This window comes from Muntiacus reevesi, chromosome 4 (assembly GCF_963930625.1).
Source record: "Muntiacus reevesi chromosome 4, mMunRee1.1, whole genome shotgun sequence".
Lineage (NCBI taxonomy): Eukaryota > Metazoa > Chordata > Mammalia > Artiodactyla > Cervidae > Muntiacus > Muntiacus reevesi.
This window is the reverse complement of record NC_089252.1, coordinates 3951887-3972699: the sequence shown is the minus strand read 5'-3', so window position 1 is coordinate 3972699 and position 20813 is coordinate 3951887. Positions and strand designations below refer to the sequence as shown.

Here is a 20813-nt window from a genome sequence, read left to right as displayed (position 1 = left end):
TTCCCATTCCCACAGGACCCTGCTTTGTAGAAATATTAGAGTATAAAATAAATGTAAAATATCCTCTTATTTTAGAGAGGGAGAAGAAAAGATGGTAGGGCCGAAGTTTGCTTTCTTTCTACGGAGTAGCCAGGATGCCAGTTCTGTTCAACAACTACTCAGTATTTGCCATTCTCCAAGGTGGCTGCATGATGTTTGATGAAATCCAGTTGGTACCTAATACTTGATTTTAGAAGAACTGGATAGCTCCATGGCCAGACTGTCTGCAAACGCTCAAGGGTGCCCTTCAACATCCATCTGAAATTAGGTCCCTTCTCCCCCTCCACCATTCCCTCTGGTCCACGAGGCCACCATCTCTCGCCAGTGGCCTCCCCATCACTCTTCCTGCAGCCCCCTTCCTCCGTCACCGGCGGTGTTCAGTAGGGCGGTCAGAGCCATCCTCGGGCCAGCACTGCCCAGAGAGTCCTCTGTGCTGGACGACATGTGCTGAAGCTGTGGGGGCCAGTAGCGGCCACTCACCACACGTGGCTTCTGAGCACTTAAAATGCAGCTAGTGCCACCGAGGACTTCTCTAATTTTGTTTTTATTTTAATTTAAAGTTTAATTAATTTTAATTAACCACTAGTGGCTAGGGGCTATCATATGAACAGTACAGTCCTGAAACATAAGTCAATTCACGTTTCTCTCCTGCTCAAAGCTCTCCATGGCATACCTTTGTACTCACAGTAAAAACCAAATTTTTCACAGTTGATACCATAGCTCCTAAGCTAAAAGTTGACTTAAGTTGAATTTAGGAATAAATGAACAGCCTCAAATCCTTTTTCAAATGAAAAAAAAAAAAAAGGTGTAAGTTAAATTATTTAGAGCAATTCCAAATGTCATAACAAAAAATGAGTAATAAAATAATTGAATAAAAGCAGTAATAAGTGACCTAGAAAAACAAAACTGAATAAATCAAGATAAGTCGGGTAGAAGTAAGGCAAACCTGAAAAACCAAGAAAAAATGTATTTAATAATTGATCAAAAAGACAATGCCTTAAAGAAAATAAGCTATATCATAATGTATAGTTGGCAAACTTTGGAAGTGTCAACAGATGGTATAAGAATAAATTGAGACATTTATTTTTTTTAATTTTCTAGAAAGTTTCATTACATGGGCGTTATAGGTTTTGCAAGTTTGAAGACTTAGAGAGTAAACTTTTGAGTCCACAGTCTTGGACAACACAGTCATGTCTAAACTCCGTTCAGCACTCAACATCTCTTTGTCAATTACCAGTTTCATTAACCTCTCTTAGAATACAGACCTGAACGTCCTCAATAAAACACAGTAACTAAAATAACCATAATCCATTCATACACATTTAACAGTCTTTAGAGTATTAGAAAACCCCTCAATTACATCATAGATTATATCAAACAATTATCTCAAAGAATGACAAAAGGGAGCATTTCATGCAAAATCATTTTCTAATGAATAAAAATTGAACAAAATAAATAGATTGTGTTTGTATTTTTTGTGTGTTTGTATATATTTTTATCCCACAAAAATTGAAGTAGCTTACATAAAATATATAAATACACAGAATATATAAAGTAAAATTCAATAATATAAAATAAAGGTAAAACTGTTGTAAAGATAAGAAACCCAGTCAGGGGTGAGACAGTGACTACTTTCACGTAGTATAAACTGCCAAGATGACTCAAAATAAGAAACACTCCCCATGAAATCAAGAACAAAAGAAGGTTGTAATTGACCACTCCTTATTTAACTAGCTCTGGAAGTTCTGGTTAATAAAAAAATAATAAAGTTAAAACTAAAGTAAGTAGATATATCTATTAGAAAAAGGAAAAGTTTTGATTTTGCTCACATGTTGTTTTATGCCTAGAAAGTCCTGTGAGACGTTTAAAGCTATGAGATTCATAGCTCAGTGAAACGCTGAAAACAAGATTAATATACAAAAATGAGGAAACTTCCTATACTGTAGCTATAACCTATTAGAAAAATACTAGAGAAATAATCCCATTCACAATTCTGACACACATTAAAAAATAGAGAACATTGTCCATACCCATTTAAAGTTAATTCCTTTATTTGAGAAACAAGGAGTTAATTTGTAGGCCTAGAAGATGAATTGAAATGTTTGGTGTTTCTCAACAGGAAGTCAACAGTTCTTTCTGATCTCATTTATATTAATAGTTGTAATCCTATATAAACCCTGAGCAGCAGAACTAAAGTTATGAGATAACACAAGCAAAGTCACAACAACTAAAACAGTGATTGAGGATGGAGGTTAGCAGTTGGTGTGAACATCATATCATGATCCCCACGCCCCAGACACCGCCCAGAGGCCTGAGAAATTCACCTTATTTAACCCTCACATCAGCCATAAGAGGTAGATACCACACCCTTTTAAGATGAGAAAACTGAGCTTTGTTTAATGCAAAGCCAAGATTCAAAGCTACGTACATCTGACTTCAAAGCTCTAAGAAAGTGTAAGAAAGCAAGAGATCAAATAGATTAATCAAAAACTGAGTCTGTTATATGTAATCAGTTAATATATGTATCTATGTGTGTGCACACTTTCTTGGAGGACTCAAATCACTGTAGAAGGGATATATTATTTAATAGTTAATACATTGTATAACTTACCAGGATATCAGATAACCAGTTTAGAGTTTTATTGGACACAGCTCACAAAGGTAAATGTTGATGCACTAAAGAGTTAAATATGATACAAACAAAGTCATAAAAGTTTATACAGAAATAGAATTGAACAGATAGCAGTCTTAATAAGAAAACGTTCCCAGAATTTTAGCAAATAAAGGAAAAAAACAGAGGAACAGATTGATAGATTTAGCTATTTGATAAACTAAATTTTTTATGTCTAAAGTTCCCAAAACAAAAGGGCAACTAGAGGACTAAGAAAAAATCTTTTCATCAAATAACACATTAAAGTTTTATATCTCTTTTTATAAAGAGCTCATGCAAATCAATAGAAAAAACACTGCCAACTCAATAAACAGGCAAAAAAGATCACAAATCAATTATGAAATAGAAGGTGAAACTTATAAACAAACATCAGGAAAGGTGTTTGCCATTCCTTGTAATTGAACAGTTTCAAAGTTCTGTTTTAAAAGAAAGCAACTATTATATGCCTTTTCTCTATCAAATTAGTAGAAGAAAAACACAGTTTAATGTACATCTACTGCAGGTAAGAGATTAATTGGTTCTGATTTTTTAGAAAATAACTTGATGATATGAAACAAGTGCCCTAGAATTCTTCTTATCCTTTGATGTAAGAAAGAGGGGAGCTTGGAAAGAGGGAGGGAAATATTTCCACAGTGCATTTGTCAAATGTAGCCTAAACGTCAGGGTACGTGACCCCCATGCAGTCGTTCTGGGGACTGTACCACAGGGCAGTTTGCAGCAGTGCTCTGGAGTTGGACAGACCACGGTTCATATTCTGCATGTATCATCAGTATCTCCATGGCCCAGGGAAGCCACCTAACCCATCTAAACTTGAATGTACTCATCCATCAGATGGGGTAATACGCGGTGTGCCGCCTATGAGCATGTGAATAAAATAATGCATGTAAAAGTTAGCATACATTGTATAATGAGCCTTGAATTATTAACTGTTAGCTTGCTATCATTAATTATTATAATTAACAGATATTATGATCAACAGATACTCTATTTTTCATAATAATTAATAATAGACAGCTTATAACATAATTAATAATGTATCTTATAGGTATAATTAATAATGAATGGTAGCAAATTTTAATAACCCCTTGTCTAGTAATTGAAAGAATGAAGCAGTGAAGTAAACCACCTGGATTCTTGGGGTCCGGCTCTTCAGAGCTGTCTCCGGCTTCAAACGCTGACAGCTGCCTGCGTGCTCCAGCCTCACCTTCTTCCTCCCAGAGCCATCAGAAGTCAACTTTCTGGGGTTAATAATCACTTCCAGTTTAAGAGCTTTCTGCAACGGGGGAGATTCCCAGGTGCTCCAACCAAGGAGTCCTTGTTATGAAATGTCAGCAGCTGCTCTAGCTCCCCGAGCACCTGTGAATGCAGGCGTTGGTGGTGAGTGGTTCGTCCCAGTCTCCACTCTAAGCAGAACCTGCTCTCACACGGGAAGCTACTGGGTTACCTCACGTAGCTCACTGTGTGGACTCCCGCTGCAGTGGGACTCCTGCCAGCCACAGGCACTGTGTGTTGATGGTTGGCTTTGGTCAGTCTGCAGCATGCATGGAGCACCCCTGTTTGTGCTGAGTTGTTCAGTCAGTTTGTTTCACGGTCTAGGTTTGGGAAAGAAAGAGAAAAAAGAGGGGGGGTGTAGGAGTCCCAAACCTTCCCTCAAAATTTGTTCTGGAACCTGGAACTTAAGACTGTTAGCCACATGCAGTCCATCTCTAACAGAAGGTGTGAATTTATTATTAAATTTGACTCTAAGGTTTTGTTTGTGGGGTTTACTGAGTTTGTTACCTTGAGAAAGGTAAACCCCTCAGACCCCTTGGAGGTGCTTTATGTTTAAATTGTGTTTTCAGGAACTCCTTTTGGAGCCTCTGAAAAAGGACCTGAAATGGGTATGCTGGATTTGGGTGCGTTTTGAAGCTCTGCTAGTTTATTGACAGGATGAAGAACTTGAGTGGTAGCGTTTAGGAAGAATTCTATTAGTGATGACCAACTTACTTGCAGTTAGCATCCCTTTATCGTCTGCATCTTTGGATGAATTCATCATGTTTTCATACCTCTCATCGCACCCCATAGAAAGCTTACCTCACGGATACGGAAAGAGATGTAGCTGTGTCTTCTCTGTGCGGCCCCAGTTGTGAAACAGCGTGAGGTGGGGTTCCAAGATGGTGCCCTTGAAGGAGCCAAAACCTGTGACCTGTTTGTGACCCATGGTCATTTTCACATGTGCCTACCTCATCCTCATTTTGCTTTTTATTAAACGTTCAGACTAGTCATTCTAGAGCTTTAGTTTAAAGAGTGACAAATTAAAAACTCTGTAACCATGTGTATTTTTAAAGGAATTATCTCAGATAATTCTGTGGACATGTACTGTGGCAGATGTTTGCAAATCTTGGTTTAAAACTGATTGAAATATTTTAAGAAAACTGAAATAATGTCAGTGGTAAAATTTATTTTACCAACTGCAGATGTAAGGCATCAAGTTCTCAGACTGATGGCAGAATTAACAAAAAACACCATCTGGTTCAATAATTATCTGAAAATACCCATATTCTTGGATTTGTTTAATACTACTTATTTCCCAGCTTTATTTTATCTGGGTTTGCACACCAACCAGACTAGGTTGTACAAAATGGAGACTATTTCCATCTGATCATTTTTAAAAATGTGTGTTTGCATGAATAATGAATCTTTGAATTGTTACTAAACAAGCAAATTATTTGCGTATGTGTCACATCGGTTATCAAGTTTGCACATGTGACAGCTTCAACAGCCGTCACGTAAAACGCATAAAGCTTGTAACCATATGTTTTTGCTTGACAAAAAGCTAAAACTCAAGATCAATTTTCAATATGGAATGCACAAATTAACACTTTAAAATGCACCACAATATGTACAGCTTGGCAAAATTTGCAGAAATAGCACGTCTCTAGATATTAACTGATATCTTTGGATTCGACCTTAAGGTATTCAATCATTTTGATTAAAAGACTGATTTCTCATAAAACCACAGTCTGTTGGAGGCGCAAAGCCAATGACATTTGAGCATTCATATATTTTCATAAACTTTGAACAATGTCAGTGAGACACCTCTTCAATCTTGGCCACACAACAGCAGGGTATTCAATCTTTCTTTAGCTTAAGACAGAAAATTTGAATATCAACGCAGGGTTATAAATGGGGCGGCCCGCGTGGCGTGCTCTGTGTGGACCCTGAGGGGCAGCCTGTGGAGGCCCCGCACAGCTCCTCTGCACCCCTGACCGTTGGTCGGCCCGCCTTTCCCGCCTTTGCCCCTCCCATCCCTCCAGAGGCTCTCCGGGAAGGGCTTTGAGCTTGGTTTCATGAAACAACTCCTTTGGAGATTTTCTTAGGGGTGGGGGTGAGTGGGGATTTTAAAATGGCTTCTCCTGCTCTCAAACACCGTTTGTGATATTTACTGGAAGTGCTGTGGTGATGCAGACTCCCTGATATTTCTTCGGTAACTTTTCCATCTTCTGAACGCAATGATTACTCATTATGCTGCCAAGGACACCTGTTCCCCTCTGGCCTCCTAAATGAGGTCTTCGCGAAAACTGGGTGCTCTTCAAAGCGCTTCCTTTTTTTGTATATGTTGCTCAGTGCAGGGTGATTATCCTATGTGGTAGGTGAGACGGCTAAGGTTTTCGGTTTGTTGTAAATAACACAGTGTTAGTGTATTAACAGCCGCTACAAATAGCATGGCTCTGCCTTTCATGTCTCACTAGCAGCTTGGGCCAAACCAGATGGACGCAAGGGGAGATGAGCAGCTCTGTCGCCCAAACAGAAAACGCAACAACATTCTGTTCAGTAAAGAGCCAACGAAGACACATTTTAATATGTTGTAAAACGTGACAGATGTCTAAAATGTTTTACCTAAGATCCCCTGGAGAAGGGATAGGCTACCCACTCCAGTTTTCTTGGGCTTCCCCGGTGGCTGATACAGTAAAGAATCCACAATGTGGGCAATGTGGGAAACCTGAGTTCAATCCCTAGATTGGGAAGATCCCCTGGAGGAGGGCATGGCAACCCACTCCAGTACTCTTGCCTGGAGAATTCCATGGACAGAGGAGCCTGACAGGCTACAGTCCATGGGGTTGCAAAGAGTTGGACACGACTGAGCGACTAACACTTTCATACTTTCAGTTGGAGAAGTATGGCTACCCACTTCAGTATCCTTGCCTGAAGAATTCCATGGGCAGAGGAGCCTTGCAGGCTGTTATTCATGGGGTCACAAACAGTCAGACACGACTGAGTAACTAACACACACACCAGTTTGGGGGTTTCCCTGGTGGCTCAGAAGGTAAAGAATCCGCCTGCGATGCGGGAGTTTGATCCCTGGGTGGGGAAGATGCCCTGGAGGCAGGCATGGCAGCCCACACAGAATAACAGCTGCCTGAGTAGGGTTGTGTGCCTCCACAGGGATGAGAAGGAGTGGACTGCTCAGGGAGGTGAGGGCACCCCCGGCCTTCCGAGGGAGCGAGCAGAGCCATGCGGCCCCCTCAGGGTGCTGGGAAGCCAGGCCGAGGGTCTGCATGTGCCAGGGACGAGGCAGGTGGCTGATGAGGAGGCCTGATGCACCAGGGAAGAGCTCTGCATGCTCCTCACAGGAATCCCAAGGGCAGATTTCAGTTCAAGAATTCATCTTTGGTCCTTTGTGTAGGGTGGCTGGAGGGACTAAGCGTACAATTAGGAGTATAGTTTATGGGACAGTGTGGCCGAAGTTTGTAACCATGGAGATAGAGGAGCTACCTTTTATTATCTATTTATTTATTGCATTTGTTTATTATTGTACCTGAGACATAATAGCATCTCTCAGACACAGTGTATCATTAATGTTTTGGACTGCCTGGCTAACTTCTTTTTAAACCAGCCCCAAAGCAGTGACGTGTCCATTAGGTTGTGGCGGGCAGCAGATGTCAGTACCCACGTTATAACAATCTTGGGTCTGCTCTTGCTGCACAAGGGGGGTGCACGGCACTTGTCACCGTTTGTCAGGTGTTCCTTCTCACCGCTCACATTTCACGTGTCCTGAGGAACAGGGGTCGAGAACACGCCTGCCACCCTACTTCAGATATTGTGTATGCCTGTACATGCGGTGCATCTGCATGTATAGTTGGGGGTGTGTGTGAACATGTGTATGTCCATCCTTCATATTTTCAGCATCTCTATTCTCTGCCTGTGTTTTCCTGGTTCAGCATGTGGCTTTTTGCCTGTTTCTGGAAAGCCCAGGTGGCGCTAGTGGTAAAGATTCTGCCTGCCAGCACAGGAGACTCAAGAGACTCAGGTTCAATCCCCAGGCCGAGAAGATCCCCTGGAGGAGGGCATGGCCACCCACTCCAATATCCTTGCCTGGGAAATCCCATGGACAGAGGAGCCTGGCGGACTACAGTCCATAGGGTCGCACAGAGTCAGACACAGCTGAGCATGCACACAGTCTGTGATTTGTTACATTTTTCTGTGAACCATTGTCAGATAGCTGCAATTGTCCTAATGAGAAATAGCTTCAAATTCCAAGTACACAAGATATCAACAGTTAAGGATGAATTCTTGCCTCAACGCCCGCATCAGAAACAGGAAGAGCCTGTGTAGTGCGCAAGTCATGAGGAGACCCTTAAAAAGTACATAGTGTCAAATGTGAACAAACAGCAACAGTGAAATGTTGAAAGTCTTTATAGAAATGTGTATCAGATGAAGAGTTATACACAGCCGCCATTTCTGAGGGAGGAGTTAATCCTGAAAGTAATGTGATCTTTGGGGGGCGTGGTCACAGATGAAAAAGCAGTCTGAACATGAGTATGCCACATTCATCGGTGTACCTGAGTTGTGAGTATCTGAGTGGGAAACGTAATGGTTTTAACTGCGAGCTCCTTTGGATTTAATAGCTGCCAGCAACAGCAGTCCGAGTGGTACATCAGACTTCACTTCTGTCGGCGGGAAAGTATTAGACGTTATTATCATACATTATTATCTAAAGGATTGAGATTATATCTCCACAAATCACACTGTGGATTAAATTACAGCTTTCACAGATTCTGTCGGAAATATAATTGGGAATTATCTGCGTAATTCGGGTTGCTTTCAGAATGTGAATTATTAAAAATATGAATTGTTAGCCTGGCATTTAGAATATACACCACATCTTGCTAACTTCTGTAGCCGGATGAGATATTGAGAGGAAATGCTTTAGAAACAGATTCGAGTCCGTACACCTTCACGTATGTGTCCTTCTGGCGGGGGGATGAGCCCGATGCCAGGTGATCAGTGCCGTGCAAGCTGGGAGGTCTCATGGGGATCGCAGCCCCAGAGGAGAGTCCGTGTGGAGGACCCCCGGGCCCGCCTTCTGCCAGTGGGGAGCTGGGCTGGACCCTGTCAGGAGGCAGCATGGGGACAGCAGGGGCGGCCTGTGAGCCCGCCAAACCTGAACCCAGCCGTCTCCTCCACGCTGTCCTTCCGTGTGCATCCCCACGGGGAGCGCTCTTCCACTCACGAAGCCACAGGGACTTCTCTTTAGCAATTTGCCATCATTAATAAACACTCATTAATTCAAGGTCAGCTTAACCTTCTAGAATGAGGGCTTTGCTGCCCTGAAAGCTGTCATTCCTTCATACAAATAGCAGTTCATTCTGCTGCAAGGCCCAGCCCGTGTCCTAACAACACAGATTGTAAGTCTCATATATCACCTGTTAAGGGCCAGCTTGGACCAATTAATAAAGGAAGTTCAGCTCTCCATGCTATTAAAGAATGTAGTGGTCATTATTTTTAAAAATAGCTTTAAGTAATATGAAAACAATCACTATATTTAATCATGCAGAGAGGTAATAAAATCAATGGATTCTAATAATATTTTCTATTCTTTAATTTTTGAATAAACTAATCTTACAGTGGTTCCATACTTTTCCTTACCTGTTCCCTGTAAAATAGAAAACAGATCAAAAAAAACTTTTTTAAGGACATTGATAGTCTTTAGAATGTGGAGAAAATTGATCAAAATATTAATTAGACTTTTGTTTTGCTAGTTTGCATCAGACAGATGGAGTTGTGATCTTTAACAACACCATGACTTATGAAACTGCTTGTGTACTAAAATGCCATTATGAACACAACAGTGGTTTTCAGCAGTTGGTAATTATTGGCATAATTAAACATTTATCAAGAAACGAGTATTTATCATTCATTAAACTTTCATTAAAAATCCATCTTAGCACAGGCTGGATTAACCAGTGATAACTTCTTAACTTCTGGCAGGAATCTAGAACGTTTTCATAATAACTGAAGTTGTACACAAGGTAACATGCCAGGAATGGTAGGCAGTTGCAAGATTTCAGATTGAGTTTCTACTAAGTGTTTTTTAAGACTTGGACCCAGAGTGAGACGGTACTTGGCAATATTCTTTAGGGTTTACAGCATTTGGCACTTTCTAGCAGCCTATCTAGTGAAACATGTTACCCTTGGCAAAGAAAAGTCAGTGGTAAGCAAGCGGTGTAATGATATTTACATAATTTAAGCTCCCCCAAACATGGAGTGTTTACATATTTTAGGACGTGGAAGTTTCTATTGGACATAGAAACCGGAAAGGAGCTCAGAGCCACACTCATGCCCCGGCTTGAAAGTCAGGCCAGACCAGCATGTCACCTGCCCATCCACACCACTTTCCAGGGCTGTCTTGTCAAACCAGGGCTTTTGACACACAGCACACATCACGTGTGTACAGTCGCGGGTCGTGTGCGGGTTTGTTGACTTGTTTAGACCACCTGCTCGTTCCCAGAATTGGCACTAAGGACATTGACAGTGCAGAATCTGATGGACAGAGGATTGCCTGCGATGGTTGTGCTCAGCCCTTTCTTCTAACTGTACACGTTTTCCTGTTAACTGTATATGCTGGTACCTGGTTCTCCACAGAACCATGCTTTTGTTTTGTTCAGAAGTTGAAATCCAATCACATACTGACTGCAGCCTTCCACCCTTTCTCGTCTTCTCTCACCATTAAAATAGGTGTGGGTGTCCCAACCTGGGGTTTACACAGTCTCAGATTGACCCCAGACACTAACCGGAAAGCTTCATGAGTGTTTACGTGCGGGGCATCCTCCTGAGACTCTACACCTGGGGGGAAAATGATGGTAGATAACTGAGACCACTCAGAAAGCCTCCTCACATACATGCCAGGGCCTCAGATCTTATTCGATATTCAGCAACTTTGTTTTTGTTTTCTCTTGGGCAAAAAATTTACTGTATCAGTGCTTTTATGTCACAAGAATGAATTGAATTTGTACCCTTTAGTGCAAACAACAATAGACAGAGTGGTAACCTAGTGGAAAACAAATAGACACCCCGTCCCTTTTGGGGATTCAGAGAGGTTCAGAAAGATGGAGCTGACGGTGGAGAGGTGGCAGATAAAAAGAGGCCAAAGCAGGAAGGAATCCGGCGGTCATTTATTACCATGCCATCTTCATAGTGTTTGCTGAACCAAGGTGGAGAGTAATGATTCAGACAAATGACGTTAATCATAATAGCTGGCCCTTTGGCAAAAATGGAGTACCTCGCATTGCAGCAGGAGACCTAATCAGATTCTCCAAACTTGCTTCAGAAAGAGAGAATATTCTGTCTTTAGTTTTTCTGTCCCTGGCTTCCCGTGGGATACATCACCCCTAAAAGAAACAGAGTGGTAAGCAGCTGTGCCCACTTCCCTTCTCCTCCCCCTGACCCCCTCAGAGATAATCACATTAAACTTGATGATTAATATCGATAGTGAAGCCATATTATTCTCATGCCTTCTTCATATTTATCTAACGTGATAAGATGGCAAGAGCTGTAATGACCATTCAAGTCGTATTTTCCATAATCCTGATAATCAGAGTTTAGCTGGACTTCCTTAGAAATGATTTTAAATGCCTGTCGTGAGACCACACCCTGTCACCCGCATGGGTCTGTGCGCTCTGGCTCTGGGTGGAGAGGTTTGCAGGTCTGTTCAGAAGTCGACTGATCGTTCCGTGCATTCTCAGTACTCCTGCTCAGAATCCACTGAAAGATGGACTCTGTGTCCTTGATCTCTGATTTGTGTTAAAGCTGGGCAAGCAATTTCCTTTGTCTTTGCTATGTTGGATTTTTATGGATTTTTAAAAATTAGCCTCATCAGTAGAATGTATTAGTTATTTTTTATAGACACAGTTTCATTTAACAACAAAACCAAAATTCATTTGACCCTAAATACTTCCAGATTTATTAATTAGGTACATTTTGTCATCACTTTATCACACATACTTTGGCACCTAGACCCTCGGATCATAATGCTGTTGTGTAGAAGGAAAAACAATTTAGAGACTCAGCTATATGTCATCTCTAGGGGAAAATTATGTTGACGTGTGGGAGGTTAATGTACACACTTTAGATTCTCTGTGATTTGCTGTTTTCTACTTCATAACTCTAGGTAAACAGTTTCGCTGCCATTTAATGCACAGGTTAAGTGTAGTTGCGGGCTATTACACATCATTAAAGTAAGTGATATGCAGCCATGGAAGAAAGATGGAAGCTTTTCACTTGTAGCTGCTTGGACATTTTGTTTGTCATCTGGTCTAGCAGCACAGAAATTAGTCGTGGCCACTTTGACATGATTTAGAGCGTGGCATCATGAAATTGAGCAGTGGCCGCACCATTTGGGCTGATTGGTGCTGATGAGTTTTGCACACACACCCCCCCCATCTCAATAACAAATTTTTTTAGGCAAAAAAAGACTGTACTGTTCAATGAAAACTTTCTTTCTGGTGCCCTGTTGTTACCCAGTCGAAGTGAATACCGGAGGCATCTTTGAATACAGAGGTTCTTTCGACAATTATGGAAGAGGTATGGTAGATATTATGGAAGGTATCTGTCATATCAAGTGGCATCTTGCATTCTGCCATCGCTTTATTATATTACTTCTGGCTCTCAAAGAAGGAAACAGCGCTGACAGTGGCTTAGCCATACCAACTGAAGTGCAGTGTGGCAAATGGGATAGATACCAGTAGGTTGCACCTTAGACCCCGGCCTGCTATATCTGATCAATGACCAATTTATTACTAATCACACCCAATCAGTAGAATACCATAGACATTTATTTTCATCTGGCAGTCAACAGGCATGGAATAATTTTTTTAGAAATAAGGAACTGCCATGCACAAGAAGGAACATGACTGATACGTCCTGCACGTAAGTCTACTGTACATTGTAGCCAGACAGCCTGTCCCGGGGAGATCGTGCATGTATCTGATTACCAGTGGGCATCGCATCCTGCTCGCCTCTGGAATACATTACAGATGCCAGCTCTTGACTTGAGGATGCTGTTAGTGAGATATCTAGTGATAGGGGAGGTATCATACCAGAATAGGATCCATAGGCATTAGTGTCAAGAAGAATAATGTCTTGCCTGCCCTTTCTCCCGGGTTATTGCATGGGTTATACAAAGACTGGGATGAGTTAATAGGAAACAAAGAAACCAGAGGTGGTAGGAAGGGGTAAGGGTGGGGGAAGCAACAACATTGCAGAAATACCTGACTTTTGCTGGTGCCAAAAATAATGTGTCCCTCTTCTCTCCCAGAGCAGCAGCTTTTGTGGAAGTACCTGACATAATCATTACAGGCATCTACACCATGTAGAACGAGGCTAAACAGAGCACACCCAACACAGAGAGGTGATGAGAGCCCATTCTAAGTTTCAGCAAGAGCGTGTCAACCTTTGCAGCAGGGTTACAGTGGGGATGAAAAAATACTGCAATTCTCGGATTTCATTTCCATTGTGATTTACGTAGATGAAAGCAATGATAATAGAAAAAGAAAAAAAAAGGTCTGTGATATGCAAGGGGTAGTGTCACCTAGCAGTTCCTTTCTGAGTGAGGAGCGTTTATTGTTTCACAGGAGAGAATTTATCCCATTTGTTGTTAAAATGACATACCTGAATGAATCAGATCTACCTTGTTCACACCCAAGATGAGGGAAATGATTTATTGTCTGTCCCTTGAATTTCTCTGAGCATTCTGTCTAAACTTTAAAGGAGGATTACATTTGCGATTAAATCTTAACAAATGTTGTTTTAACTAGACTGCAATATATGTTATTGACAACAAGCGCCTTTTCTTCTCAAAATAACATTGGTGCTTAGGCATGCAATTTACAAAAATGACAAGGAAGGGTGGTACTTTTCCCAAGGTGAATGTGAGTTGACTGATTAGCTGGTATTTTAACTTAGATTCTTGCAAATTACAGACATAAGAAACCCTGCAATTTATATGTACTTTAGAAGTGAAAGCTTTAATCCCGTGATTCATGAAAGTAAAGTGGTAATAATTTAAGTACCATATTTTATTTATCCCTCAGACTTGTCAGCTGATACCAGAAGTATGCCTACTATTTCTGGGTTGCTGCCTTTGGTCACCTAATTGCTTCTTAGGAAGTTAAGAGGGAAATTGCTTATATAACTACATGGATTGTCTTTGGCAGCGTCAAGCCAAGGCATCAATCAGTCCATCTGGGTAAAATCACAAGCTGACTCCGATATTGCTAAATATTTATACTGTCAAATACACACAGACATCCAGATGAAAGGAGGCATTCATTAGGAATTCTCCAGCTTGTCAGTTTAAAGATGTAGATTAGAGCAAAACCTCCCACTATGGTACTGAGTGCTCAAGAAAAGTCTATATTTAGCCATTCAGAGCAATAAATATCATCATATTGCCTCATTTAGGTAAATAGAGAATAAATATTGTCAAGATGATCTAGAGATAATGTAAACAGATCCCTGTTCAGAGAATGTGTTTCAGGGGAAATTCCAGGACAGTGATGTGCCCATGATGCTTTTTGGTTTAACCCTTTTCCTTAATCACGTCCCCCTCCCCTTTTTGGTAACAGAGATTGTGTTGCTGACAGATTAGGGGGAAAAGATGAAGAAGGGAAAAGAGAAATTTTTTTTTTAACCACAAAGGTGATTTCAAGTTATGTGAATTAGAACACTAATTAGTGCTTGTGCTGCAGGACTGTCTTGATAGTTGCAGAAGCTGCTGCTGCCGAAAATAATCTGCCGTGGCGGTGAGGTTCATTTCAGGGTTTCACAGAGCTGACGGCGCCCGTGCCTCTCAAGGGCATGCCGCCACTGCGAGGCGAAGGCATCATCTGACCGACTGTGTGTCGACGTGGTGCCCAGGCTGAGGCTCTGCCATGGCGGTTGTTCTGAAACAGGGTCTTTCACACCGTGAGACTCTGCCCAGAAGGCTGCGATGTACACTGGAACCCAGTTCAGCGCTGCGCTGGGACCTGGCAAATCCCTTCCCTGAGCGTGCAGGCCCGGCGCACAGGTGTGGGTCCAGCCCGCAGGTGTGGGTCTGCCCGGGGCCTGCTTGCAGAGACTGTTCCTTCACAGGGCACGTACGTGCGCTCTGCCCAGCTAATTGATAATCTTAGAAGTTTATACTCCCTGGGAATTTTAACTGGTGTCAAAGTTTTAGTTAATTACACTAGATGATTTTTTTGAGATTAATAATTAACATCTCTCTTTATAACTAAATATCCATAATTAATCAGCAAATCATAACGTGAAGACTAATTAACTTCAAACTCCAATCTTAACAGAAAATCCATATTACTCTCCAACATCATTAATTACCAGAGTAATCAAAGTTATCCCTCATGGGATAAAACATAAAGCTTTGTGGGTTTATCAGCTAAACTGTTAGCACAGAGGAATTTGCAAACTAACTTCGAATGGCATTGCCGGTTACACAGTGACTCGGTTATTCCAGCACACTTTCACTGGCTACACGTTCCATCCTCAAGAGGCTCCCTGACCGCTGGCTGAGGAACCAGCAGGGGGAAAGCCTTCACAGAGCGTCTGGGTGTTTTGTTTTTTTCACCTCAGTTTAATTCAGCGATTTCTGGGAACCGGGTAATTTGGTTCCCTGTCTTCGACACTGCATTGTGCCTCTTGATTTCTTTTCCTCGACATCACAGAACTGCTAGTTAGCGGGCTTAAAATTATAGTAACAAGCCACGGTGTACATCCAACATCATTCACAAATGGGAATTTTTTTTTTTTTTGGTGATAAAAAATGGAAACGTTTTATCTGTCACTTGTGTTACAGAGAACTCAAGAATTAAAAGGATATTGTGTGAAAGGAAAAAGTACTGTGTGAGAAAAAAAGATGAAAAATTAACATGGACATTGCAAGGAATGAGATGGGGCCATGACAGTGTCTGAGAAACAGATGGGCACGGCTGTTTAAAAACAGAGAAGTGTCTTTCCAGGCTCTCACTTAGGTACTTAGAAGTTAAAAGTGTATTTAAAATCCATTTTTCAGTTAGCGTATCACCTCATCCTCTGAGTGCACACATCGAATACCGTTCTTTTGTGTGGCAGCTGTAAAAATCCTCAGCAATTTTTACTGTCAAGAAAATTCTGAATAAATAGAGGCTGTTGACTTAGGCAGATATCGCAAGTTATTTAGTGGCAATCAAGAACGCAAAGCACTTCAACTAATGGGTTATGATCAGAAACTGTTCCTAATAGCCAGCTAGAGGGATCTGAATATGAAGATTTCTATAATTTTGTTGTCAGCTTGTGATGTACTCTAGTGCTAATTATTTGGAACAATTATGTTTTCCTAATAACAAAAGAAGAAGCAGTGAATTAAGCAGGCTTACCTTCAGATCTTTAGATAACAGTTTAAATGCACTTGCCATTAAGAAATAACATTTCTTTTTGCCTTACGGAGCCCTAATTATTGAAGATGCTTGTCTTTTAAAATCTACGGCCTCCACTTCTTTTAAACCTGTTCGATGTGTCAGTTTACACTGATGATCCAGTAACTAGTATTTTCTCAGTCTTAGGTTTATGCCTGCACCTCCCATAGGCTGCTTACTTCAGTTAGTTATTCAAAAACCATAATTAGTGCAGTAATTAACATGTGGATCCTTCAAAGGAAGACTGCTGGAATCACGGGACGCCTCTCATCATTCTTACTGATGTATGGATGATAAAGAACTTAGGGTGATGTGACAACAGGATTTGTATTACTGCACATTAACTGTGCTGCAGGGAAATTCAGACAGGACCTTGGTCCACAGAGCCCTAACGTTTGAAAAAAGTAATTATCCACACTGTTTCTATAATTCAACTAGGTGTTATCCTGCATTTGCAGCTGTCAAATCATTTGTTTTAAATGTTTTTTTTTAATCTTATGAATACTTGAAAGTTTTGAGTTTTGCACATTATCTCTTAACCATTTTCCAAACAGAGGTGCCACGGTTTCACCCTTTTTCCTTTCTTTTTTTAAATCCATTATGGAAAGAGTCTTTCTTGACAATTGATTTCAGGCAGTTGATGATAATTTGGCTTGATGCAGGCTACAGTTTCAAACTCATAGTCATAAAGAAAAGGCTCCATTTCCTACATTTCCCCAGGGAAATTTTTTGGGTTAAATCTCCATTTTCTCATAAACCGAATCTGTTGTTTCATGCCATGGTGAATGCATTGTGTACAGTTAAGTTTGGTTCTGGGTGTTCACAGCCACCCAGTTGGCCTCCTCTCTGTGGGTGTTTCAGTGGGCAGGTTTGGCCTTTAACTTCTTGTAAGCAGTGGTCCCCTTTCCACGCTTGTCACTCAATGACCTTTGCTCCCCAAATTCCACACTGCGTCTCATCCCTCAGGTAGCTCACATGAACTGGGGTGAAGTAGCTGTGGTCCTTGCGGGGGAGGGCTACCCATACCAACCAGAGGAGGCGTGGGCACTGCACCATGTGTTACCTTCCTCAGAGTCTGAAGTTCAGGCTGGAGCAGGCGTGGGTGCTGGATCAATTGGTGGAGAGCAGTCATATATATATATTTTTTAATCTTAACTTAAACTAAATGCTAATGAATTGACTCCCCATGTTTAGTACATTAAGCAAAAAAGATTATGAGTGCTTATCTTTACTCAAAATGGGGTGAAAGGCTCCGGTCCTTTAAATCTCACCCATTGGGTTTACATCTTCATGTGTCTTCCATCCTGTTTGAGTGAACAGTACATCCTCACACATTCTCTTAGTTTCAGGGGTCGAGAGTTGCCTGTACCCTGTTTCAACCACAGCATAAACCATCCAGTATCGTAAACTCATTAGTAACTTGTGACTGCTCAGTCACTCTGTCGCATCCAGCTCTGTGACCCCATGGACTGTAGTGCGCCAGGCTCCCCATCCGTGGAATTTTCCAGGCAAGAATACTGGAGTGGGTGGCCATTTCCTTCTCCAAACTTGTGGCTGAGTATGTGCATGTAATAATCTGCAAATAGACCCTTTGTGCCAATCAGAACACAAAGTTCTGCTGCATAACTCTTCTCCCAAAACACACACGCCCTAAATCTACCTATGTTGATACTACTGTAATTAACGGTAAGTTCAGTACATTTTTGTACACTCTTCCTAATACACAGCCTTCTCCTCCTCATCCTGACTTGGGGAAAGCAGGTTTGAAAGCTGGCCCCACAGAGCGCCTGGGATGCAGCGTGGCTCCACGTGGGTGCTGCCCAGCACTGTTGTGGATGTTGGGTCAGACCCATGGTGTGGGGGGTTTCCAGAGGCGATAATGACTTCCCAAGTTAGCAGTCCTGGAGGGACTCCGGAGCAAGTGTGTCTACCGTGTGAAGCTCTGCAGGCCAAGCAGTGCTGCCTGGTGCTTTGCACACTTAAAACACACTCCCGTTCCCCATTCTAAAGACAAGCGGATGCTTAGCAAGGTTGAATAAGCTCTCTCAGCACACACAGCTAGTTAGAACCAAGCTTCAATTTTACTCAGGAGCTCCCTCAGTCTTTGAGTCTGCCTAAAGTCACATTATTAAGGAGAAGACAGCGTTTTTGACAGTTAAAAGCCTCATTGTATTTTTAAGTGGCCATCAGCATTATTATCATAAAAGAGATGACCCCAAAGACCAATGGAACAGCTGTGGGATTCCCCCCAATTTCTTTAGCAACAGCAGAGCACACATGCTCACTCTGATGCTTTCTCCGCACACAAGTTCATCTGAACTGGCAGTAACCTGACATTCCCCTCACTGGCACTGTGGTCCTGAGATCACTCAGGGCTGGTGATGGAGCACCATGGGTCTCTCACACAGGGCGTCCATCAGAGCACACCACAGACAGACAGACAGACAAAGCAACAACGACAACACGAAGCAGAAAGCCAGTACTCAGCACCCGTGTAACTAAAGGATAAACGGGAAATAAAAAGCAATGTTAATTGACCACAATTACAGGCATCTGGTAGACAGTCACATCCCCATTTTTATATACAGCCACATTGAGTGAAGATACTGCCTTCCCTTAATTGAATGGAGTATAGCATTCATTCACACGTGTCAATACAAATAGCAGGGAAGACTTCTGAGGTCTCCCATAGACAGAACCCAAGCCTGCCTGATACAAGTCCATCTCTAGCATTAGGTAATCTGTATCTCCTCGTTTTAGGTATCTAACCTATACCTATTTGGCACCTGTGAATGTTCACTGCCCTTTGAATTAGCCTTGTCCATTTCTGTATCAGCAGTGAGATAAAACATAAAAGTGAGTGATCGTTCAGCCTAATGAGTTTTGTAATTGTTAGACTTTGAAAGATCACATGGGCCACAAGGTTTGCCTTGTCTCTAGAAAATAAATATGACGTGGGACAGAGCCGATTTCTTTTCAGGTGCTAAAAATAAGTCTTTGAGTTGCTCTGATCAACTGGAGACGAGGAAAAGGAAGTCATGGTGTGACCGTTGACTCCTGGGATCCCTTAGATGCAAGATGACCTCGCCGGCCACCGAATGCAGGCACATGACCAGGAGCACCTGTGGCAGGAGGTCATCCAGCTGCTGCTCGAGGACCTTTCGTGACAAGGCCCTCAAGTGTTTATATGTAAAACCTCGACTTCAAAGAAGAAACAAGCTGAGGTTCAGCTTGCAAGTAGATTTCATCCTTTTTAGGTTTGCAGCTGGATGAGTTTTGACCAATGTGTGTACTCTTGTAACCATTGCCCAAGCCAGGTTACGGACCATTACCACCACCCGTGATGCCTCCTGGGGTCCCTTCATGGTATCTGTCTTCACTGAACACGTGGCTCTTGGTGGTGCGTGCAATATTGTCTCTTCCAGGGGTCACATAAATGAGGTTGTGCAGTGGGTAGCCTTGTTTCCGCTTAGCATAACGCTTTTGAGATCAGTCCCATTGTTGCACTTGGCAGCCGTTTTCTTTTCCTCCTGAGCATGACTCCATTGTATGGACACAGCACAGTATACTTGTCCATTCTCCCATTTACGGACATTTGGGTTGTTTCCAAACAACCCAGGTTGTGGGCAATCATGAACACAGCCACTCTAAGCATTTGGGCACAGATCTTTGTGTGAACATGTGTTTTCATGTCCTCAGGAATGGAGTTTCGCGGTCACAGGTGAGAAACTGCCGAGCTGCTTCTGCTCGTGGCTGTGCCGTCTTGCGCTCACACCGGCAGTGTGACCCTTCAGGTCGCTCCGCATCCTCGCCAGCCCTTGGCGTTCTCAGTCTTTTTAATGGCAGCCCTTCTGCTGAGTGTGTCGTGGTAGCTCATGTGGTTTTCATTGGCGTTTCCCTAGCGATTAATGATGCTGAGCATCTTTTCAAGTGTGTATCCACCTGTGAGGTGCTCTAATTGTTAGAAAATTCTCAAGATGGGTTACAACATGCCGCCAGTGCACTGAAGGGTGTCCTTGTGGCTCCGCAGTGAAGAACCCACCTGCAGGGCAGGAGCCACAGGAGATGCGGGTTTGACCCCTGAGTCAGAAAGGTCCCCAGGAGGAGGGTGTGGCAACCCACTCCAGGATTCTTACCTGGAGAAGCCCATGGACAGAGAGAGGCGCCTGCAGGCTGCAATCCCCGGGGACACAGAGTTGTACACGACTGAGTGACATAGCACGCATGCACACCCTGAAGCTACACAGGGACGTGTGACTATCCCTCTTCTACATGGCGACCTGCAAGATACTTGGAGACTGTTCTCATGTCCTTTTTTCCACCCCAGTGAATGTAGATTTGCCAAGCCAGCCTGCTCACTTCTTCCCTCCCCTCCTTCCCCCATTCCCATGCTT

General features: G+C 42.4%; 1 protein-coding gene across 2 annotated transcripts in view; it reads left to right on the top strand.

The window, feature by feature from the left end:
- The window catches only part of ZNF407 (zinc finger protein 407), a 376463-nt gene that overhangs the window by 337883 nt on the left and 17767 nt on the right, over positions 1 to 20813 (top strand). The gene's annotated exons all lie outside the window — the stretch shown is intronic.